This window comes from Manacus vitellinus, unplaced genomic scaffold (genome assembly GCF_001715985.3).
Source record: "Manacus vitellinus isolate BGI_N305 unplaced genomic scaffold, ASM171598v3 scaffold_25_pilon, whole genome shotgun sequence".
Taxonomy (NCBI): domain Eukaryota; kingdom Metazoa; phylum Chordata; class Aves; order Passeriformes; family Pipridae; genus Manacus; species Manacus vitellinus.
This window is the reverse complement of record NW_021939882.1, coordinates 1,046,077-1,071,408: the sequence shown is the minus strand read 5'-3', so window position 1 is coordinate 1,071,408 and position 25,332 is coordinate 1,046,077. Positions and strand designations below refer to the sequence as shown.

At 40.7% G+C, this 25,332-nt stretch overlaps 1 protein-coding gene across 3 annotated transcripts in view; it reads right to left on the bottom strand.

Annotated features, from left to right (window-relative positions):
• SGCD (sarcoglycan delta) overlaps positions 1-25,332 on the bottom strand; it is a 321,287-nt gene that overhangs the window by 240,176 nt on the left and 55,779 nt on the right. Inside the window, exon 1 of one of the 3 annotated variants that reach the window (XM_029960164.1) lies at positions 25,053-25,073. The exons of the other annotated variants lie outside the window; for them this stretch is intronic. The gene's annotated coding sequence lies outside the window, so the exon portion shown is untranslated. Of the gene's footprint in view, positions 1-25,052; positions 25,074-25,332 lie in introns of those variants that run through there. 3 annotated transcript variants of the gene reach the window in all.

The following is a 25,332-nucleotide window of genomic DNA, read 5'->3' as shown; positions in this document are numbered from 1 at the left end:
TTGCTTATGAAAGCTGTGCAGGAAAAAAAAAATCAAAAATAATCTAGGCCAGTTCATTTGAAGTGTAAATGACTTTTGCATGCAATACAAAACGCAACAAGTGCCTTTCAAGCTGTCTCATTTATGATAACACTGCAGTTGCTGATGGAATGAGAATTCCCAGGTAGTTATCAGGGAATTTTGCATATCATTTGTACTTCATACTGCATTAGCAACTCTCACATCATATCAGCAGCCTGAAAAAAATAAAACAATGAATAACATCTCTCCCAGTTTTATTCTGCTTTGATTGAGTAATCTCATCACTTATCTCAAATGATCTTGCATTCAATGCAAAATGCTTTGTTCTTTTTGAAAGGAAAAAAAGAAACCTAACACTTCCCCTGAATTATCCCAGTTTACTCAGATGAACAGTCAGCCATCAGCAGAAGTAGTATCTGGTTATAACATCTCCGAGGTACACAAGCTGCGTAAGGCTATCGGGTATCTCACTATTAGCAAAACTGATAGAAGCAGAGCTAAGGCTGTGTTTCATACTTGACCTGCACAAGCAAAAGAAGGAACAACCAGCATCCCAAAGGTAAGACAGTCATGGTCATATGGATGAATTTTAGGAAAAGAAAGTGACACCAGTGAAAAAACCTACATTTTTACACTTTCACTTGAATTCTTCACAAAAGCCAAGGAAAAAACCCAAAAATTCTTCAGTTTTTTTGTTTTAGTTCATTGCCCTGGCTAGAACTGTGTTAACATTTTATCAGCTTGACACCACAGTTGGCAGTTTGTACGGGTCAGGAAGAACAGGCAGTAAGAAAGTAAACACTCCTCTGTAAAACTGCATTTTTACCTTTCCAATATCTCCAACCTGGGCTCTGGGTTTTCTGTCCCACCAAACACCACTTTACCAAGGTTAGAACACACCCTGCAGTGCAGCAGCTGCTCTAAACGCTTCCCTGGCTGCAGGCAGGAGCCCAGACAGCATCTCCCTCACATACTGGGGAAGTTGAAGCCATACCATCACTTATGCACCAGTTTGACTCCAGCAGTGGAGAGTCAAGAGGCTGCTGGGCAAGGGAACCTGTATCTCTGGGATTACACCACACCACTTCTTTTCCCATCATGCCACAAGTCTATTCCCTAGGTTCCCCACAGCAACTTCATCCAGCAGCAAAGTTTAAAGCCTGAAGAGGTTTATATCAGCATGTGGTACCAACTCAACATGTGCCACCACTGGCTGGAGCCAGACAGAGGCTTTGTGGATGCTGTGACTGGCACCAGACACATGGCACTGCCAGCACAACTGAATCCTGGTCTGATACTGCAGCTCTGGAGAGTGTTAAAAGCAGAGCTGGATGCAAGGGACAGAGCTTTGTAATTTGTGCAATTTTCAATTTTGCATCGTTAGGCTTATGTCCCCTCGTTAGGCTGTGCAGTCTATGTCCCTCATTTCTGCTGTCATTTCTTTTAGTACCAGCAGCACTTCGGTGAATTTCTGAAATAGTCCTTACTAGATATTTGGTTTCTCTTAAAATAAAATTTGCAGAAAACAAAACCATAACATTTAAATGCCCTTCAGTGATCCATCTTCTAAATTACAGTACACATTAATTTTTCACAGACCTTTGTGAAGCAGTTTTATTTTCTCATATCACACTTCACATGACAAGAGGAAAGGATTTAGCAAAAGCACCGATGTAAGGTTTATCAGCAAAAAATATGCATTCAAAAGAATTCACTCTAAAAATTGCCTCCTGGTTGGTTGGTTGTTCTTTTTTTCCTTTTCTTAAAGATTGCCATGAAATTGCAATTTCTGAAATAAGGGGACTTTCATAATACCTCCAGACAAGTGGGCAGGGCATCAGAGGCCTGACACATACACTGAATAAAGGCAAATGTTGAAAAATCACGTTTCAAACCAGGAGAGGGGAAAATAAAACAAAATAAAAACACACACAAAAAGCCTGTAGAAAAACCCAAACAAACAAACAAACAAAAAGAATCCAACCAAATGGAAACAAGCAAGAAAACTGATCCTAATAGTTAATGGAACATGGGCAAAATCAGGCAGATTTAATTGCCTTTCCACAAATGACACTTCAAAGCAAGTAAGCAAATCTCGGTGCTGAGGAATTTTAAGGACACCTTAGACAGCCATCTGTCAAGGATAAAGCAAGACCTAGATGAACAGGTCCTGCCTTCAGGCAAGAGGATGGACAAACTGACCTCTCACTATCCTTCCTAGCCTCATTTTCTCTGTGAAATTGGAGCAATGCACATATGTAACACCTTCTCAAATCTTTAGACTAGTAACAGGTTGGAACAGAGGATACCAATAAAGCTTGTTCTAAGCCCTATGATACACCAGGTTTTCTTTCCAAATTTCAGAATAAAGCGCTTTTTGTAGCATAATATAGACCTGGATAGGTAGTAGGGGAAGCAAGGTTAATTTTCGAGTCCAATATCCCTGCAGGCATCCCTTTTCTGTTGGAATTACAGCGTCTCCAAGCCAACTGTGGCAATTCACACACATTAAGCTCCAGGGTAAACTGCTAAGCACATACGAGAAAAGGCGACTGCGCCAGGTGGGCAGGAGAAAGGAGCACGTGGTGTGCACACACAGAGCAGCAATTAGGAACCTAAACCCAGACAAAATGGTTCTAAATTCTGGCCTAAACTTATAATTGTTTTCTGCACTGAGAGTTATTTTTCTTAAATTTCCTGAAGGATCTTTTGGAACCGTATTCCATGAAAATCTGGGAAGTTTTAGGTTGAGCAAACATGAATTTAATTCCAGCAAACTGAAAGCGAATGCAGTGAAATACCTGACTACATCCAGTGCCACAATTTGAGGTATTGGAGCTGTATCCAAGTTACATATGAATGCCCACATTGCCTTGAGTAGTCTAAAAACCTACAGGGGGTTGTTTCACACATTGAAAAATATAAAAACAAACTTAGGAAAAAGATGCCATGAGGAAATAGTTTACCTTTTCCATTCATTGCACATGCATTTTTACAGAGACAACACACACAAGATGGATAAGAACAATTTTCCATCATTAAGGAAGCCTTAAACAACCCCTGACTGCTAATACCATCATCTCTTAGGCTCCTACTAAATTGCAGTTATTTGTTCAAAACAAAATGATGAGGCCTGTGATACAATACAGCAATTTAAGCAATGAAGAATACAACACCTGTAATTCAATTTCATGGCAACTGCTTTCACAACATGTTTCTATAACACTATTACGATATAGGAAACTTCTCTCAGTGTAGCAATTGTTTTTTTAAGGAAGCCAGGCTCTCAAGAGAGAAGTGAGCTTTAAGTAGACAAATACTGTAAACAGTAAGCAATTTGTATGTCCATGCCAGTCCTTTCACGTCTATCTCCAGTTAGTTCCCACTCTTATAGTTCAGTTTATATTTCATATTGAGAGGCTGTTGTCAGAAAAGGTTAACAATAAAAGTCACCTGAGATTCCTAACCTTGAGAAAGTTTCCAGGCAGAGGAACATATGGGAGCATCCCTTCCCATTCATCTTTGCTAGAACAGTCACCAAAAAAAGCTGTAAATCCCAGGCATATGACCTTCCCAAAAAGTCAAGGAGGGAGCAGGGGGAAGATGGAGATATCAATAATGACTAGTCAGTGCAGGATATACAGCAAGCACATTCTCCCAAAAGGAGAATTCCTGTATTAGTTCAAAGCCCCACAGCTGAACTGCATCCGACATCAAATCTTTCTCATTCTTCATGGAAAATTATGAGACCACTTGCTATCCTAGTGGAAAGTTCTTTAGAGTACAAATTCATACAGATATAAAAACTGAGGTTTGGAAGGAGTAACACTGATGTTCTCCTTCATTCACTATTGAATCATGCCACCATGTTCACTTTATATACTGAAATTAGAAAGAAATCCTACACCCAATTAGAGATTTCCTTCTGGGTTTGATGGTTGGAACAAATATCAAAGCAATAGTTTCAGGAAGTCTTTGCAATGGTATAGACTAGCCCTTATAATGAAAATCTTTCCATCTCTTCTCCCCAGTTTTCTGTTCCTTATAAACCTTCTTTCCCTGCACCAGGGCAAGGATTTGGGCAGAGACCTGGATGGAGGAACTGTGCCAGACTGAAATGCCAACAACGGTGAAAGTTCTTCATGCAGAACAGAATAGAATTCCCCATGAAGAAAAGGCAAACATTTGTTCTGGAATAGATCTGGTGGAAAAGATCAAGGGCACCCACCTCTAGGTTTCATGGAATGTATGTGCAATAGGAACATGTTGCGTCTCAATGACTGTAGGTTGGAGAAATGCCTCTCAACTGTAAGAAGAAACAAGAAATTTCTTCTTCTATAAGAAGAAATATTCCTACTGATGAAATGTATATCTGGTCATAAATCACTCCTGGTTAACCAGCTCTGCTTGAACCCCAAATCAGCAGGACAAGAAAGCCACCTTAAGTCCCATTCTATGCTACTCTCCACCCTCAAAGTAGAAAACCAGTATAACCAGAATGTTTTAGTAGCTCCTGCCTGCATTTAGTATCTGTTCATACTTATATTATAAATAGAAAAGCTACTGCCTTGAGCATGAACTATCCAATTCTGAGATTCTTCATCAACAACTATTACACCTACACTGATATTTCCCAACATGAAAGGAAAACAGCTAAAAATATTTGAACTCTATTACTATTAAGAACCCCATTTGAGAATGGCTCTTCAGTTCCCCCTGCTTAATTTTTACATCGCGAGGCATCAAAACAGGCTGATATGCTGAAAATACAAGAAGGTCCCAACCTGTTTGTCCACTTCAGGAAAATCTTGAATGAGATAATAAAAGTTGTTGTACCAAGCTCTATAATTACGGAGCGAAAAATTAAGCACCTCTGTAGCTACCCACAAGGAAATAATGATTTCTGGAAGTGTATACACAGAAAATAAGAGTCAACTGAACTAATTTCATCCCCTCTAACCCTTGATTTGGTTGCTTCTGCATGCTGCATCTGGTTGCACATCAAAGGTTCAGTGGGGCTGTTCTTTAAACTCAACAGGAAACCCGTGGCTTTTTTATCTGAAGATATTCAGTCTGTACTCATCAGTGACTTCTTCCTGTAGCCCATTAATTAGCTCTGCATGCTGCCTGCTATTAGAAACATGAAGGCAACTACAAATGAACATGTGCACTGCTTCTAACAAAATGAGACCGACACAACTGGCACCCTTCTACGCTGCAGATGCAAAATACTGAGTAGGACTAAAACTGGGTGTTTTGGGAATGAAAATATGACTTCAAAGAGGTAAGACTTCAGAAACACCAACAACACACCTGGTGTTTAAATAATTTTGATAATGAAATGTGCAGGTTGTTACACTATCAGAGCACAGAAAAGGAATGTGATGTTCACCAGGAACTCACAAGGAAACTGGATTCTCTTCTCCATTCTCCTTGAGATGGGGCTTTTACCCACCTACGAGAAAGTCATAGAATCACAGAATGCCCTGGCTTGCAAGGGACCTTAAAGATCATCCAGTTCCAATGTCCCTGCCATAGGTAGGAACACCTTCCACTCGATGAGGTTTCTCAGCTCCATCCAAAGTGATTATTGAGGTTCCTTCTGGAGTCAGTGAAGAAAGACTACCATGTCTAGCATGCATTTCATTATATCCTAAGACAGAAGATAAAAAGATTCAACTGCATCTGGAGATGCCTTTATTTTCAACATCTACAGAGAGAATATTAAAAAAAAAAGAAAAAGACTAGGCAGCTTTTGTTGGCTAAAACTAAGCCAAGTTTGGTTCTACTGCAAACACCTCAGTGAACCTCTGCTGGCCATGGACATCTCTGCATCTCAAATCTGCAGGTAGAAGGTACAGACAACACATATCCCTTCATAATTCACAATGACCACGGTCACCTTGGATTGAAATATGGAAAAGGGACAGCCTTCAACAGTGTATGGCATAACAAAGATTTAATTTCAAGTAAGGCTTCATATTACTGATGAAATAACAACAAAAAAAATTCTATAACTCCTGATGTTGTTTTTAGCAACCAAGCCTCTCACGTAAGCACAGTGATTTAAAGAAAGTCACCAAGCAGCCCCATCATTTCTGAGCACTATGACAAAAGCATATCAAAAGGCCAGAATAGGACAAGGCATTACTGATCTTGGTTGAGAAAGAAGAGGAAAGCCACAGCCTCAGCAACTGCTACAGCACTACACAAAATACAGCATTTACTGAATATTTCACCATTTCAGGACTCTCAATCATCCAGCTGCTTGTGGTGTTAGTTCTCTGTCAGGTCTGATGCTGATTAAAAATCCCTATGCCAATCCAATTCCCCTCATCACACTCCTATGGCATATTTGTCTTTTACAGGGGACCTTGATGTCAACAGCTAACAGAGTTTATCCCTTCTTCTAGCAGGTGAAGGACCTGACCTGACTGAGATATGAGTTTGGAGTTACCATCTATTTCCTCACCAGCTTCTTTAGCTGAAAGAGGGTTTGCTGGGAGCAAAAAAATCTCAGGCACCCTAAATTTTGAATGTTTTAAAAGGACCTCTCAGGGTTTCATCTTTCTCTTGTCACATCAGCTTCTCTTTGCCCAGAGAAGCTGTGGATGCCCCATCCCTGGAAGTGTTCAAGGCCAGGCTGGATGGAGCTCTGAGCAACCTGGTCTAGTGAAAGGTGTCCCTGCCCATGGCAGAGGGGTAGTAACAAGATGATATTTAAGATCCCTTCCAACCCAAACCATTCCATGATTCTCTTTAAGGAAAAGTATGAGACAAAACTCCCTTCAAAGGCTACAAGGAGGTGGGCAAAACCCAGCATCTTTCAAAATTAATTCAGTAGAAGCAGAAAAATATTTACAACTGTTGCCTTTGCTGAAGAAATCACAGGCAGAATTTTGCTCTTATTGAAAACACAAAGAGATGGGTTAGGCTTCTACTAAACAAGCACAGATTTCAAATGATGAGCTTATATAGTTACTTTTTGTTCACTTAAAGCATTCCTAATTTATAAATTACAAAAGAGATTACTTGTCACACAAACTCTGATCTTAATGCTATAACAGTCTTGGCCTAATATTAAAAAGGAGGGGGGGTGTATTTTTTGGGCTTGGGGGTCAGTTAAAGGTAGAAAGTTGGTAGTATGAAGGCAGAGATTGTTGTAGTATGCATTTCACAGCATCTACCTCAGCTGGCCTTTCTTTATAAAGTCAACATTTCTCTAGCTGTAACACATAAAACAGACAAAAAAAGATTTGGAAAGGTTTAGCACATTCATTTTACAGATAGAGAACCAAAGGCCAGGGAAGTTAAAGCACGTGCCAGGGCTCTCCAGTAAGTACATGCTGGAGGTCTATAACAAGAGCAGCCATCCAGGACCTGAGCAGGATACAGGTCACAGGGCTATCTTTCTTCTTCAAGGTAATTTCCCAATTCTCTTTTCTTACATTTTATGAAAACATATTGAAAATTAACTCTTTGAATTCCCATACTGAAAGAAATCTTATGCAACGTATATTTGAGCTTCAGTTCAGGCAGTTTCCTTCCCCCACTGCTGAGGCTCCTCACACAAAGGACTTTATACCTACTGACTTGATAACTTTTACAAATGCTTCATTATTATGAACCAACCATGGCCAGAGAAAATGCGCTACGGTTCAGGCAGGGTCTGTGTTACATATTCAAATTCATTAGCTCTATCAGCCTTCTAAACCTCTTATGTTTGATTAAGTCTCATCTCCCAAAAACTGATTAAATCTAGTCAGCCTCTTTAAATTATTATCCCTCATTGGTGCAACTGTGCTAAATGTTTCTAAATGTGACAGTAATCTAGTTTTAAACAAACCAGCTGCAGAGTCTATAAAATCATCTTTAGCAAGGTGGTAATCGCTGTGATGGATTCACCAGCAGCAGTGAGTGCAACGCGAGTCATGTCTGAGAACCTGCCCCAGCACAGCTGGGCCACGGAAGGCTGGAACTGCTCAGGCTGCCACTGAGAGCAAATGCACCAGTATTTCAACAAATTTTTGCACTGTACACAAAAAAAACCCCCAGAAGACAAGGCCTAAAGGCCAAAAGTTAAAAGGAAGGCAGCACGTCAGAAATACAGAAATTCGTGCAAAGATACTGGGCCTGCAAATCAGGGGCTGCTGACCCAAACGTACTGTATGCGTGTCTCAGCTTCAGCTGTTCTACTTGTAGCTGTACACCTCTAAAAATCTTTATTTTTAGATTGTTAACTTCCTTCTTCAAATACTACGCAAGATCCAAGCTGCCTTTTTAACACACACACACACAAAAAAAAAAAATTCCCTCCATAATCACTCGCCTGGCAGTGGGAGGAAGCCAACATGCCACTTCCTGCCATGCAGTTTAAGGATAAAAGACAGTCAAGTCTGATGTTATCTAAGGACCTTGGACCCCAAATTCATTTTTAGAAACATGATCATTCTTAGGCAGGTGAGTTTGCATCCACTTGCACCGAGCCATTAGCACAAACGGAAGAGTCCCTGCCTCTGTCTTCCCTACGTGCACGGTCTCTCTCAGGAAACACTTTGATCATTTTGGCAAATTAATGAGAACCAGATGGATTTTTCTCTTTTTCAGCCATTGCTCCGCAACTTGTACAGGGCCACTCACACTTCTAAGTAGTTCCACAACAAACATCAGGAATATAGAGTGATATTTCAGTGCTGTGTCGAGCTGGGGTGATAAATGTGAGAGAAATCTCCTGAAAAGGAAATGTCTTCCACTGGTCAAATTAAGAATGACTTTACAGCAAAGAAAACTCCTGATATAAAGTGTTCTTTTGCAAATTTAGCCCCAAACACCATTTTTCTGGTCTGACCTATTGTAACAGATACATAAACACACATATGGGCAGAGACAAGTTTTTTCTCCAGGGGTTTGTGCCCCTCAGCAACTGGGGAGTCTTTGGGGAAAAAACAATTATTATTAGGTCACAGGAGATTGCTCTGTGCGTTGCTCAGCTGAGCTTTCTGTCTTCCAAAGGTAAACAGCCCTTTCAACCCCAGCAGCAACACGATGCAAGCAATCACCAGTCATGTTGAATTGCCATCAAACCACTGACGTTTAGTAAATTAAAGTCCCTATGCCATCAGCTGTGCTCAGGGCCCGTTTCAACCTGAGGATGTTCCATTACGTTTCTTTCAAAGAACTTCATTTTTTTCAACCTGGGAAATTGCAAGTGATTGGATTCAGCAAGCAAATAATAGAAAACTCATACATGCTGGAGAATAGGAATGAGTAGCCTAGAAAGCATCAAGTGAGGACAAGGATCTGATGACGGTAATAGCAGAGGAAAACTTGATATAGACGTATGAGGGCAAACTGCTACACTCAGAGCCACTGCATCCAGAACAGCAGTAGACTCCCTTTGTGAAAACAGTTTAAATCACCACCTGTGTATCTGTACACCAACTGCAGTCTGGGGGCTACAGCAGCAACAGAAACTTTTTTTTTTCCTTGAAACACAAATTTCTATTGTAAAAGCCTGACTGCACATATATTCCTCCTGCCCAAGTCTCTTAGAGCTATAGGTTCCTCAACCTGACAAGCTCAAGCTCTGGAGCTCTGGAGTCCTCAAGATTTAAGGATGCAGAAGTATGGATCTGAAAACCACCTTTTTGGTGGGCCTGTCATACACAGAGACTTTCCAGGTGTGCAGCTGGGACTCACAGTCACACTCTCCACATCTGCACACTGGGCAGTTCTCTTTCACACTGGAAATGACTGAAAGAAAGCAAATTCGCTTAATGAGCATGTTCATAAGGTATTTTCTCATAAAATTGAGTCTTCCTCTTCCTGTCCTCTTTGGCACACCCAACAAATATCAGTAGAAGCAACAGAAATTCTCAGTGGGTTGGTGGATTCACAAACCACAGACTTCACTGTGAGGTTACAAGTTTCAGTCAAACCAAGCACAAGCCAACTGCATCCTCAGCAACATCTCCTGCTGTCACAGGCACTTATGGTGGTGTCTCACAACGGGTCTACACCCAGTAAGTGTGAAGCCCTAGGCTTGGATTTCTTGTTATAGATGTGCTGTTTTATTATTAGGCTACAATTTGTTTATTCTCCTCTTCTAAACTGAAACTCAAAAGGGACTGTCAAGACAGAAAATCCAATCTAAACGGTCTCCCTAAATACACCCATCCTGGGGCAGGTCCAGTGGTTATTTGAGGATGGCAGCTGGCACCTGTGGCCTTCGGTGCGGCACTTTCGGACAGTGATGGAAGAGGACAGCTGGCTGGGCTGGCACGAGGTGCCACATTTGATTGATCGAGTGATCCAAGTGTCACAGGCTGGTAGCCTGTCATTAACGCTCTGCGCTTCCTCCGAGCGGGAGGCACGCACCGTGCGGCAAAGCCGGGGCTGCTCCAAGAGCCTGTGTGCCATTGTGCTTCCCAAACACACCCAGCTTCATTAAAGTTATTCTTTACATATATAAATATACATATTTTTTTTACAGACAAGGGGTATAGGGCACCGCAGCACACAAGTACCGAAAAGTCACTCCCTTTTACGTGAAAAATTCAGCCATTTTTATGGATAAACGAGTCGTAAAACATTTTGTTCAGGCTATTTAATTCATCAACTAGCTGGACAGAAAATATGCTAGGATGTTAATTTAACAGAATTATTCCCCTCTCAATAAGGTAAATGTTAGATGAAGATCATTAGGCAGGCTGGCAGCCCTGTCATCTTCCTTCTGCCAGATAAACCCACCAAGCGAAGTAGCTGCTAAAGAGGCTCTGGCAACGTGAAGGGTTATAATCTTCCCTGAGTGGACCCTCCTGCTGCCACATTTCCCATATTTTTGAAGCTGGTTTAGGATTGTTCTTTTAGCCCACAGTTTCATTTGTCTTTTAGAATACCAAAGCTATGATTTCAAAAGTCAAACAGCCACATGAAAATCCATCAATATATTCATAGGAAAAACAAAGCCTTCTGCCTAAATGCTGTTCTGTGTGTAACATCACAGCCAGGTATCCTACTCCTGATACGCTATCGAGTTTATTTGACCATCAAATAAAATAACTTTCACAAATTGGGTTAGTGTTTTTCCCCACGGGAAGTGCTATTATTTATAAGTAGATCTTGACCTTAAAAATGAACTCCATCCTGCCTTAGACAGTCTAAAAATGGGCCAGAGTTTCTGGCAGTTCTGTGATTGAAGGTTGCATTTCCCTTTGGAAAAATAAATAAATAAATAAAGCAATTTCACTATTGGTTCAGATCTTTAAACTGAAAAATCTTTATAATAAAAATATTTAAGTTTTTTTCCACTCTCGACTCACTGCAATGCCACAAGGTAAACAAAAGCCTAAACAGAGGAGAACAAATACTCCAAACTGCAACAAGGAAAGTGCAAGAGGACCCTTGCATGGAGCACCCCAAAAATGATTTAGCCTGCTCCTGGCTGCAGAAAAATATAGACACAGTTTTAATAAGAAAACAACCTGAATTTTGAGGGGTTTTCACAGAAACTATAAAACCATTCAGAACTGTTAATGAACCTATGATAACACAAGAGCGCACTATTTTTGCCTGTCCTAGCAGCAGAAGATGATAGTTGTTGAAAAGCACACGAGGCTTCCAGGCTGGAAACATTGTAATTCAACTGAATTGGATCTCATTTCTTATGTCTCAGTCCCTTATTTCCAGATGCTTCCCTTTGTCTTCACTTTCTACAGTTCGGTAAATTCTTGTAGCAGGGATTATAGTTTCCTGGGCATTCGTACAGCACCAGCACAGCAGAGCCTCCAGCACCAACACACACCCAGTCAGTGTGTCAGAAGGGGGTGAAAGATTAAAGGATAAGCTAAATTTACTGCCTTTTCCTATAATTTTTTCCCCATTCAAATCTCTGTAGGGTCTCAAGTCACTCTCATGGCCGTCAGATTCATTCCTAAGTGCACATAAAACAATATAACTAACATCTGGGTTGTTATTCATCTATGTTCTTCCCCAACATTAGGAATTCTTCTATCTAATGTGGCAAAGCTGAAGCCAATAAAGCTCCCTTGTGTTTACTTATCTTCATGAAAAAGCTATTGAAGCATCTCAAAACTCTCACCCCTCTGGGTCCTGAACAGGCTGACACACATCTCTCTCGTTTCTATTCCGTTTTTGTTCAATTGGAGCTGCATTACGTGGTTATTGTTTCACTTCTGAGCCCAGGACTGTTCAAAGCCTCCCTCTTCCATGTGGATAGTGCTTTTGTAGGATAGATAATAAAATTTATTCAGCAGCTCTTAAAAGTCTCCTCACATAGAAAGGCATGTGGGGAAAACAGCCTTTCAAAGCTTTGAAGCTATATACCAAAACATCTGTTCAGGTTTCAAGGAGTTTACAGCCCAGTTCCCAGAGCTCCTATCAGTAGGTTGAAGAATCCTTCAGAGCTCCAGTACAGCTTTTTTCAAACATCTTCCTGCGATCAGACATAGAGGTTTGAGCTTAAATACAAAATGTAATACTTCTTCCCCTCTCCATGTTTTCAGGGCTCTTTATCTAATTCCTCCAGTAGTTTTTTCCCATAAAACCTTTTATGACTTCTCAGCAAGAAAGGTTTGGATTTCTTCGTTATTGAAGTTTCCAATTGAAAAGATGAGGTCCACCTTGCACGTCAGACAACGTATCACATAGCAGCATTTAAATAGACAGACTGATCAACATAATCATCCTAATATTTACCAGTTGTTGTAAAGATGAAAACTTTATAAGACACAGAAGAACATACAATATGTACAAACCTACCAATTTTGAGAAGCTAGATCTGACGAGCCAAATAAATCAATTGACATAAACCATAGAACTAAAACAACTATTGTTTGACCTGGGACAAAGAGAACAGGATACAAACACCACACTCTTCCAAAACAATCCTAACTTGTGGCCCAAGGGCTTCCTGTGTCAGCAGAGGTTATCTCTGCATATGAGAACCACAAATGCTTTTTCTTGCATCCAGGACTTGAACTCACAGAAACTTTCAGCTATCAGAGTATCCTGCATGGAGACTTCCAGAACCAGGTTCTGTGTGAAGAATAATCTCCTTCTGTATATGTTTAAGTCACTTGAAGTTTCTATATGATGCTTTCTGATTCTCCTACTATAAAGGAAAATAAACAGTATCCCCTATTAGTTTTTTCCATCTCATGATTAGCAGACCTGCACCGTTATCCCCTTAGTCTGTCATCTCTTTTCCAGTTGTTTTTCCATGTCTTAAATTGTTCACTCATTTCATCATTTTCTTTAAATTTAAAGCTATTATCACCTGCCTCGCAGAGAATGGTTTGAAATTTGACTTCTCATTGACCAGGAAATATGGAGCTATGGCACACCTGCAGGACATCCTCCTTCTTTAAAGTGATATATTCTTGAATAGAGGTGATAAAGAGACAGCACAGATTGTTTTGGATCACACCAAAATACCAAAACCCCTTTTCACAAGGAACATGTCTGCCACAAGGACTACAATGACACCACCATATCCTGCGGTATTTTCCACAAGTTATCTGTGCTACATGACAAATACTTTCCCAATTCGCTCCTCTTTGACTTTTTCCTTAAGGAATCTCTAGGATGAAAAAAAAAAAAAGCCCATAGCTCTCATATTGCTCAGTTATCAGCAGCCACAGCTTCAACAAAACAAAAAACATTCTTTACAAAGACCTCAAAACAGAAGCTTAAAAGATTCTCAGTTTAGTCATCCCTTAAAGTTTTCTCTGCCTTTTTCTCTTCAGAGTATTAGCAATCACTGAGAAGAATTTCTCATGTGGGTAATTTGATTTTTATCTCTGGAGTGGGTGGAAAGGACTAAGAGGATGATCGTTCCTGGCCTGCCCAAAGAAGGGTTGGGAAGGGTTTAACTTCTGTTTCTGGGTACACCAGATAAGGAAACTCTCAGGGGGCAAAAGCCTATTTACACTGAAAGACAGTGCTGGCATAAAAACAAGGGGTTGCAAACTAGCTGTGAGTAAATACCTGCTGGACATCAGACAATGAGGGTCTATACCAGTCTTCCAGTGGAAGTAGTGGGGGCCAAAAGTGTTTGTACCTCTAAAATAGAGTTTGATCAATTAATGAAAGGGCTCATGTGATATGATCGCTTATGATGGCAGGAAAATGCACCTAATGACCCAGGAGGTCCCTTCCCAGACATATATTCTCCTGGTGAGGGGTCAGCCAGCACAACGAGTACAAAGAACAGGTAATAGTAGACTCTGTGTAAAATTCCGGTGAATTTTCTGAGTTTTGCCCAGGACTGCAGGAAAGCTGGATTTTCAGTCCAGGTACACAAGTGAGGGTACTACAGTTTCATATAAAGCCCTATCAAGATACTCTTCTCTACACCACTTGAAAACAATCAAGTCAGTGCAGCTGAAAAGCACATCAGTACTAAAAAAAAAGAAAAAAAAACCCCAAACACATCAGAAATTGGATTCCTATTGAAGTTGGAGAGACAGTAGCCTTCAGCATTAATCTTCAATAAATACAATTTTGCCCCTTTAAGCTTCTACTAACTCTCCTGGCTCCAGGTGCTCAGCAGCCAATCAGGACACTTTGTTACTGAGTTGCCCTTGAGGAAAATTTAAAATTCTTCAGAAAAAAAACAAGATCAGTTGTTCGGAATGGTATCAAGCAAACAGTATGTGGAGCACACACCCAGCAATGCCCCCAGTCTCCTGCACAGGCAGGAGCAGTTGCCATAGGCACTTCTGGCCATCATGAACAAACATCAGCTACAGGAAGGAACATCAACTCATCAACATCCCCTTTTACAGCCAGGGGATGCTCTGCTTTTGTATTTTCCCTACCTCATATATAGAACCCCCTCTATTTAGCTTTAATGCAAATACAGCACCTTTTTCACAAAACCTAGATTTCTCTGACAGTGTGAAACTACATTTTTTAAAGGACTGCATAAACCATCCTAGATCCCCTGCTTGTGAAAGGCTTTGGAATATTACACCAGCAGCAGCATGGTATCTTGCACTGGATATCAGAGATTTTTAAGACCAGAACAAACCATTAGCTGATTTAATCTGATCAGTCACACAAGCCAGTTTCCCACAGTCCCCTCAGTATTAAGCTCACACCTTCAGTCCAGCCATAAGTCTCAAAGTCATTCTGTCCTGATCTGAGAACCTCAACAGTAGTTTGGTCTTCCACTATCCAGCAGAGCCTCTGTCTTTCAATTTTAATTTGCCTGGTCTTAATTTGGAGCTGTGGAAATTCATATGCCTTTTCCCACTAAATTAAAGGCCTGTTATCTGTCACAGCAATATGTAGAATGGAGCAAGGCCCAGTTCTGCAATGCAGTCTGACAAAGAGAGAGAACTTTTCCTTGTCCAACTGGAGCAGCTTCCAAGGCTAGTGAAAAATCATCATGCTTCTAATTCAGCTATACTGATTTATACTGAGGAAATATGACCTCCATAGCCTCAGCAGCAGTTTACAATAAAAGGTGCTAAGGAAAATGCCATTTCCAAGAATATTTACTAATAAAATGTAAATTATAACAAAGCTGATGTCTAGCACTTATCTCACATTCCTTTTTCCCACTTATCCAGACTACGTTCACACTAATGAAACAAATGTTCATTCTCCTATTTATGCACTCTGTTCAAACTTTTTGTGCTCCCCTACACCTCTAGTCAGCTGTGTCTGAATGATGGCAACAAGATAAAGATAACATGATTATAAAAATAAATCAAAACAGTACAGAAATGCTCCTTCGGGTTTTTTTTTAGTCTACAAAATGACAGTCTATTCCCTTTGCTTCATTGCCAGTCATCACAGTTGATAAACTGTGCTCTCTCATAAGCAAAGTGATTTTTCTCAGTAGAGAAAGCAGACTATTTCTGCTTTAAAGAGAAAACATTTACACAATCCTCATGGCTCCTAGGATTCCTCACACCACAAGTTTCCTATTTAGAAATCTCCTCCCACTTACACACCCCAACAGGCTGTGTCAGTGGAATGGTTTAAAATCCAGATTAGCCCCTTCTCTATACAGTTCTTCCCTACCCTTTGCACTCTTCTAAGAGACTGAAGAAATCAGGATGGCTATTTAAATTACACAGCACACAACACACTCCCTACATGTTTGTTTTTAACAGGTTTTCCATCAGATGCCGTAAGTACTGGAGAAAAGTTGAGAATTTTAGCCTTAAGAGGTGATAGAGACTTCCTGCAAAGGTGTGAGGTTTAACTCTCTGAGGGTGCATCCCATGAGGAAAATGGAGAGCACAGATAAGTCTCTGTTTCGTCACTTTAGAGAAAATTAGAACCCTAATACAACTTTGAAATCAAACAGTGGTCTGAGGAAAGCCGTCCTTACATCAGGACACCAGAAACATTGGGACAATTCAGCACACAGACTCCAGCCAGCACCTTCTGGACAGTGAGGTCCATTTTCACTGCTGTAAGAATATTTAACCCTCGAGCAGCTGAAGCCGGTGTTTGCAACAACAATTAAAATACAATTAATTACGAAGGAACTCCTAATAACTGTGGGCTTTACAGACCATACAGCAGCACCTCAGGCCAGATGCCTGAGCAGTCAGGGATGAGTGTGATATTTCTCTCAGTGACTGTGGGATAAGAATGCACAAATGCGGCAGTGCAGCAAACATCAGTGTATTAAAACTGCCTGCTGCAACAGAAATGAACAGTTGCAAAGAGCCTTTGTCAAGCCATGTGGAGCACTTTCTAACACTCTAACTGCGTCAGAGGAGCTGACCTGCTTGCATTCCAGCAGGAGTTTTGAGTTGACTTCAAGTCACACACAGGAGTTAAGAGAATGAAGAACTGCGCTGGAGTTGTTTTACAAAAGCAGCCAACAGCGAGGTCCGCTTTTGTTAATGTAATCATTATATGAAAAAGATGTCAAATGCTAGCTTTTATGCCAGCTGAAACTTCGTCTTGGGAAAAATGCTCTTTGAAAGTTGCAATCACTCTGGCTGTGTTCAAACCAAGCATTTAGACCAGAAGAATCATTTTAGTTTCCTTTTTTTTCCCCCTTCACACAAAGCCCAACCATTTCCTTGCTATAATATGAGGGTTCCACCTCTCCATTTGCCAGCAGATGTCCAGCCCACCTAGTCCCCACTGTTCTCACCAGACACTCAACCAGTACTTCAACTTCCATACAAATCCATTCTTGAATTACCTTCCCTCCCAAACTCCCAGCAAGGATTTCCTGCCCAATATCCAGTTCCCACCTCAGTTCCCTCTATATTCTAAAATCCCCTCCCTCTACAGCCTCAATTCTCCCTCCTGCTCCCAGTAAGGTTCCTGCCTCACAAATTACTCTCCTAGACCAATCTCACACAGAAAGCCTTTAAGCCTAAACTCACCTAAAGCATTTTGATAATAGAAAAGCATTTAGGTGTGGATTATTTTATACCCAAGTGAAATGCACAGGGAGATATGGCCAGACTACCCCAAGCATAACTTATCTTTAAGCCAGTGTGACAATCAGAAGCAACAGCACAATCAGAATCCCCCGTGGCTCCTCCATTAATGTGACACTTTGCCTACAGTGACTTCAGCAGCCATGGAAAATTGCATTGAGGTTTGTATGGTATTTCATATAAACTGTGGGAGCAATACTGAAGGTCAGAGCAAGAGCACTGCATCTGCCTGAAGTTTTACCTGTAGCAGCCGAAGCAGCCAAGAAGTTTGTCCAGAAAAGTTTGAAGAAAGCTGCAAGGGATGGAAGAGATCTCCGGAGGTACTGGAGCAGACTTTAAGCAAGGTGAGGTGTGTATGGCAATAAACCTACAGCTCAAATATCGCTCACAGGCATAAGCACTCAGCTCCTCTTTCCTCTCCATTAAATCACATTTCCCTCCCACAGATGAGAGCTGTCGGGAGAGCTCTGTGCCAGCCAGAGGAACAGACTGAGATGAGCAGGGAAAGATTAATTGAAAACTGAGAAAGAGGAGGATGCTCAAGATAGCAAAGCAGTAGCTCTGCAGGGCAAACAGTGAAGAGAAACTGTGTTCAAAAAGGAGATTTAGAGAATTGGGTAGCAAATGTCTAGAGTCACCAGGACTTGGGACCGCAGATTTCCTAATGAAGGAAGCAATAAGACAACTCATTTTTTAGCTATACCAGCCTTGCTTCTGGGGTGACTAGTTCCCTTCCCCTGAAGCCTCTGGCTTCCTCAACCCTGAAAACTACAGTGTTCTCTGGGCTTCATTTCTCATCCATAAATTAGGGTAATGATGCCATGTCTAACTCCTGGGTTCTTCATGCAAGCAATACTTTCACCATTGTGACAAACTATGCAAATATCATTTACATTAGCACAGAGGATACCAAGACAGTCACAACAACAGGCAGTTCTGGTTTTAGTATCTTCCAGAAGAAATTAAGTCATTTGATACTGAGAATCAAGCACTTCTTTCTTTTTCTTCTTATTCAGACTAAGATAGCCAAATGACTTCAAATCTGTGCCAACAGAAGAGTTCTCATAGGTTAGGGGAAAAAAAAGTATATATCCTTAACTGACCAAATTTTCATCCTAAATTCTCAAGTATCTTATTTTTCAGCACAGGTGATGAGACACATCAGCTGTGTCAGGTCCTGTACCAGGAGATGGGTGTCAGCACCAGTCACAGTGAGCCAACCATAGACCTACAGGGACTCCCCTTCGTGGCAGTCAGAAGCTTCCAGGGAGGTTATTCAGTCAGAACCTCCTACACCTCCTGCCACCAGACCATATTCTGCCTCCTCTCAGTCCCCAAAGGCATTTGCTGGTGCCAGCCCAGACAGAACCAGACCTGCTCTTGTTTGCTCTGCCCTGAGAGGTGGAACTGCAAGTCATTGCCACTCCATGCACAGTGGCCAGCACCATCGTACCCAGATGAGGCACTGCAGCAGCAGAACAATGGCTTGCACCTGAATTGGCATCTTCAGTTGCTAACCCCAATCTTACCTGTCTTTCATGAACTTTATGATTTGTTCTCCTCTCGGTTTTGCTGAGTTTGGTTTCACATATTGATAGATGTTCATAAAATATTGTGTTAATATCAATTACTTCAGAGACTGCAGAGGCATGTGAACTAAAAGATATAAGGAAAAAGGCCTAGAGCAAATGCCTATTGAGTCTGGAATCAGTTTTGTCAGCAACTGGTATCTTAACTAGTGATATTCAATTCAAACCAGTCTCAACTGAAATGAGAGAGATGCTCTCTAACGTGCAAATGACACTAGAAACTACACCAGCAACAGCATTACAAAGTCTCCCATCCTGCCAGTGTTCTAAAAGTGCTCTTGTCCCACACAAATTCTGATTTTGCTATATGGGGTTGCATGTAAAAGGGAGAGCTGGTGACAGATTGAGAGTACTGGAAATAGAAGTCACCTAGTTTCCTAGTACTTCTGTTACATAGTTTCTTCCTTTAAGAAAAACAAAAACAAACAAACAAAAACACAAAAAAGAAGGAAAAAGAGAAAAATGGGGGGGGAAAAGGGGGAAAAAAGAACAAAAAAGAAAAAAAGACTTGTTCATGAATACCATAGGTCTAAGAAACAGGAACATGCAATGCCCATTGCCTCTCTGCTTTAAAACTGTTCATCCAGTTTAACCCAGAAGGGTCTTCGCACACCATTTGAAACAACTCATATGAGTCTTTACAGTAGATAATTCTTGTCTTTTAAAGAGGGAAGTAAATTAAACTCTGAACCCTAATCACGTTATTAGCCCTGCCTGACACCATAAATCACTGATGTAGCATTTTGTTCGTGCCCATAAATTACTGACACCGTGTCCTCCTGCAGAAGATTCCTTCTCCTTAAGAGCATATTAATACATTTGCACCCCCTCTCCTTTCTAAACACACTGGCTCACATGGTCAGCTTTCCTAGTGCTCTAGGCACTGATTTCAGGTTTCATAATCAATTATATCATTTTGCTTCGCAGCAGTAATTTGATTACTGCTTTTGGGTGTGACAGGCATTTGTGACCATTTCTGCCCATCTTCACCTGAAATTGCTAATCTTCCTTCCTTCCCTCCTCCCTGCAAAACCTGTGCAAAATTGATAAAATAACATCAATAAATCAAGGCACTTGCATTTTCCCTGAAGTGACTGTATTTCAGATTTCTTCTCTGAAACACAAACAAGGACATAGTTCATCTAGCTCAACAGCATGACCAAAAGCAGTATAAAATGATGATGATGTTTTGTGGCAGTTATTGCCAGTTTTGTTAATATGACTGACTGCTTTTCCTGTGCAAGCTGTCTCTTCTAGATTACCTTATCTTTGAAATAATCACCACTACCACCTAACATTTAGTAATAATTTACTCCACAGCAATTGGTATGACAGAGCCCACATCGGCAGAAACAAAACTGCAACATTCAAGGAAAAAAAAAATAATTCACATTTGTTTCTGTCAAGTTTAGAATCCCTGTTGACCAACCTGTACACTGCACTGTTGAAATATGGTACATTTAGAACTGTTCATATGCAGCATCGAAGGAATGAAGTTCAAACAAAAGTTGCCACCTTCTTCCCACTAATTTCAGAAGTTTTAATGAGAGTGAGAAAAGGAGGGAAGAAATCTGTGTATTAATGGGCTGCAGAAAGATGCATGCCTATCCCTGAATCTGGCTGATTTCATCAACCACACTGTTTCTTAAGGACACTTAAATCCACTTACATTTCCACAAACATCTGGAGAGGCTCTAAGTGGGATGTGGCCCGATAGCATCTACTGGGTTTTCTTTCATGTTAAGCGGGTTTTTTTCAAGGTTAAGCCACTGATTACTTTCTTCCTCAAGCCCCCATTAATACAAAGCCTCCCAAAGGCAGGCTGGGGATCACACACACATTCTCTTAGCAGGGTCGAGTAAAACAGATCTTTTATTTTTTCCCCTCACCCATAATTTTTGGGGACAATAAAATACTGCATGTGTGATACACAGATTTAGACCATGGAAGCCTAGAGTAAGTGGTTTAATTCAAAAGTAATATTTTCATTAAGTACACAATTCAATATTTTTTCTCCTAACTGCTTTTTTTTTAAGATATTTAAAAGTAAGTTGTGACCCCAGATTCCATAAAATATTCTGTTTTCCCTTGAACTATCTCACAGCAATCTAATATTTTCTGTTGGAAAACCACAGAGACGTAAAAATTTTCATTAAACTTTTATCTGGAAATATGATGCAATGTGTTAATTTACAACTGCATAACAGAAAGTCCATACCTGAGCCAAAAGTAAATGGAGTAGAATGAAAGAATTTTCAAGCTTAAGTCAACTGTTGAATTAGGGCAAAAACAATTGTCCAAACAGTCATATTTAACCTGTGGGAATTATTTATCTCATGAGAGAAAAACATGTCAAGAGCTTGTTTGGTAGAAGGAACCATTACCATGAGAAACCCCCATAAGTCAGATGCATTTTTTTATGCAGAGAAGTTGTTAATCTTCTCCAGGAGCTAAAGCCCAAGTGCTCACATAGGCACTTTGAAAAGGGTAAAGCAGCAGAACATAACTGAACAAAAAAATGTCTTTGAAAAGAGCAATACCTGAAATGAAGAATTCCTTCTAGCCCATTTTATTAATTCTTTCTCCTTGACATTCATATTTCTGTCATAAATTATCTGCAATTTTCTTTTCCCACAAAATGAAACCTATGCTACTAGAAAAGCATAGTTTTCATATTCATATTCACTGTGAATTACTGAAACATCCATGTAACTTTTTTTTCTTGCAGGTTATTTTCACAGAAATTCCCTTTAACCAAGTTAGAAACAAGTTCTTTTATGATGCCACAACAGCAATTTGTTTTGCTCTTGTAGGTCCCATTTACTGAGCTAATAAAGACATTCATAAATTAAACACTAAAAGTGACTTTAAATTTAAAATTAACATTCTGACTTCAAGCTACATATATGAAGCTAACATGTTGCTTCTGCTGATATTCATGGTTGAAAAGAAATAGCAGACCTGACCTATGTCACAAAGCTGCTTTGAGGAAGTTTAGCAGAAGAGTCACTTCACATTTTGCTGCTTTCAAATAACATCTCTTTGTTCACGGTCTTTTTCACACTGAAAAGATTTTACCATTTGTCTTAAGGCTGTGTAAGGAATTTAAAAAAAAAATAAAAAATAATATCTCAAAGAGTGGTTGAATAGATACTATTGTAAAAAAAATCTATATCCACACATCCCTGTTTGCCAGCGTTACAGTTTGTGGAACAGAGAACAATTCAGTATTTCAAAGGAAGCCAATAACCATCACAAGAGCACCCATGGGTGACATTACTTAATCTGCAGTTTCATCTTCCAGAGGAAAAGGGAAACTACAAGGAAAAACTATTTTCATAAAACAAGGGACTTAACAGCCAAGGAGAAAAAAATGTTTTGGTTAAGTGTGAAAATTCAGGCAGTTTTGTCTTACAACCCTGATCATCCCCTTCCTCCCCTCAAAGCTGAGGAATACTTGAAAAGCAATGGAAGCTTGAGACTTTGGAAGATGCAGATCTTGGGGAACAGGATATCAAAAGGGGCCAGTGCAAAGAAGGAACTTCATTTCTGCATCAGGCTCCCTGCAGCTCTACCTAAGCAGCAGCAATAACACAATTACATCTTCGGAGTGTGTGCCCCACAACACACCTGACTGGAGTGCCTCCATCCCTGCAAGGAATGTTAGAGCAGTTTGTTACTTCTCATCCTCCTCTTTCATCATTTTAAAGCTTTCAGCAGTGAGCAGTAATAGGCTGCTGGAGAGAGCTACCAACACCAAGAGGGAGAGAGTATCTGCTACAGCTGATACGCGGCGCACAAAGACAGCGTGCAAGGGATTTCCAGGGGAGGAGAAGCAGAAGGAATTGCAGGCACTTCATCCTACAAGCATCAACAAATCCCACAGACAGACTGCAATTATGTGAAATTGTTTTGCAAAGGGAAATACGAGAGGAACAGAAGTTACCTGCGATTTTAGAGTTCTCACTGAAATGCGACCTACATTTTTAGGAGACCAAGGAGGAGGGACATTATTTATGTCAATTTGGAGGGTACAGGGAAATCAAGAAGGGAAGGGAGGAGGATTCTCTTCTGCCACTTTCAAGACCAGACAAGTGGCTTAGCTAAATAAAGGTCTTCACAAGTATACAGATAATAATTTAAAACTTTATAAGCAAAATATGCATTCCACTGGCAAAGCTGCAAAACTTGTCTGGAGATTACACACGATGCTCTAACCACACTGGCTCCTCAAAGCTGACCCATAAAAGCAAAAGCAATGACTGAGAGATGCAATAAAAGTTTCTGATGTGCTTTTTGGGGAACAAGCCACTGATTTGTATTTGGAAGCCGTTCCAAACTGTGCAGAGAATCCTGTAGAATAAACAGCCTTTTGCTCAGCTGCCAACATACCAGCCCGAAAGCTCGACGAGGTGACTTCAGACAGAAACAAAAAGCCTCTGTGTTTCTACCTACTACAGCTTTCACTAAATTCCCCTCTTCTGACACAGAGGATCTCGGTGCCAGGGAGCAACAATGAATTCACAAGGGCAAAGGCTCACATCTGCTGCTTCGCTTTGAAATCCTTCCTCGCTTTTACAAACTTAAATGAAAAGGAAGCCGGAGCCCAGTGCCACGTGGAGGACCCCACTGACAGCACTGTGGCCACACAGCACAAGCCTGGAGACCTGTATCTCTGGACAGCTCTAGGTTTTGAAGCATTGTTTCCCATATGTGGTTACATCGCTGATTCAAGACCTGAGTGGCCAGGAATCTCTCCTGTTGGTTGGTGCACAGTTGGTGGGATAAGAAGGTTCAAGGTGCCTCCAAATGTTAATCAGGAAAATAGGAAGAAGTAATGGTCTAATAAAGCTATCACGATCCCAGCTATGGGGGCAAAAACTGGAATACATTTATTGAACATACAAACCACTATTTAAGGGTCTGGGGAGCTTAACATGCTAATAAGGAGGCAGGGTTATGTCAAATAGGGGATTCCACAATCTATTAGCATTTCCAGTAACAGGGGTGACATAAGGGGAAAAATGGATTTACATTTCTCGGATACAGTATTTACATTTTGGGGGAAAAGGTTTGATATTTCCAGTAAGTAGGGTTATACTGGGGAAGTGTGATCAGCTTTACCCAAAAGAAGGATTTACACAGGGAGGGAGAAAACAATGGGATATATGATAGCATCATGCAAAGTCTTTCTACATCCTGCTGGGGGAGATCAGGACAATGGATCTTGTCTGGTCTTTTAGATGGTGTTTTTTTCCCCAGCCCCTGTGGCCCAAGGTTTCCTGTTTAATCCTAGCAGTTCCTTTTCTGTTGGTATCCAAATGAGACTGCAAAAATGGGTCCTTCCACAATCCACAAACACAGAATCATATGAACCCTAGAATGGTCTGGGTTAGTAGGGACCATAAAGATCATCTGGTTACAAACCACCTGCCATGGGCAGAGAATCCTTTCACTAGACCAGGCTGCTCAGAGCTCCATCCAGCTTGGCCTTGAACACTCTGGCATTGGACAACATGCTGATTTTCTTACTGGAAAGGAGATTAAAGACAAAACTGTTGCCTGTGTAAGTCTGTCCAGACATTTCTGACAGAAATGTGTTTCAGCCTTGGTCATTGCTTCACCAAACTAAGCACCAGCCTTTACAGCTGAGAGCTCGTCCTTCTCCACAGACTGCTGAGGAGCTCCCTCTGAAATTTAATCATGAATTGTAAGGTCTCCCCTCTGCACCCAGAATTCAGGACCAGAAAAGCTTAGTTAGCCAATAAAACACTACCTGTGAGTAAACACAACAGCCTTGTGGCTGTGACAGAAAACCAGATATAGGGTAATTCTTGTCTTTATTCACACATCCTAGACTAAACTGCAGTGATTTCAAACACTTGCCTGCTTTTCTCTGCAATGCATACCATATCATTACCCCCCGAGAGGCCACTTTACACTTTGCTCTCCTGCCTCCTCATTCCTGCTTTGTTGTATAAAGTTATATGGAAAATAATACCTAAGTGGCTCCGCATCCTGCAGGGAAGTTGCTTAAAACATCACTCAGTTTTTCTGAAAATTTTCATGCCACTGCAAACAAAAAAAAAAGTCAGTCATTATACCTCAAACTTGACAGTTTTTTTCGGCATGAAAACCATAAATTAAGTAAAAAATATTTATTTATTCAAATGCATGGGTTTGCTTTCCACTAAAACACTTCTGACAGTTGCAAAGATGACAGTAACCTGTGATACCTGCTCTGCATCACCCTTGTGGCTGTCTTGTTATTTCAGGAGACC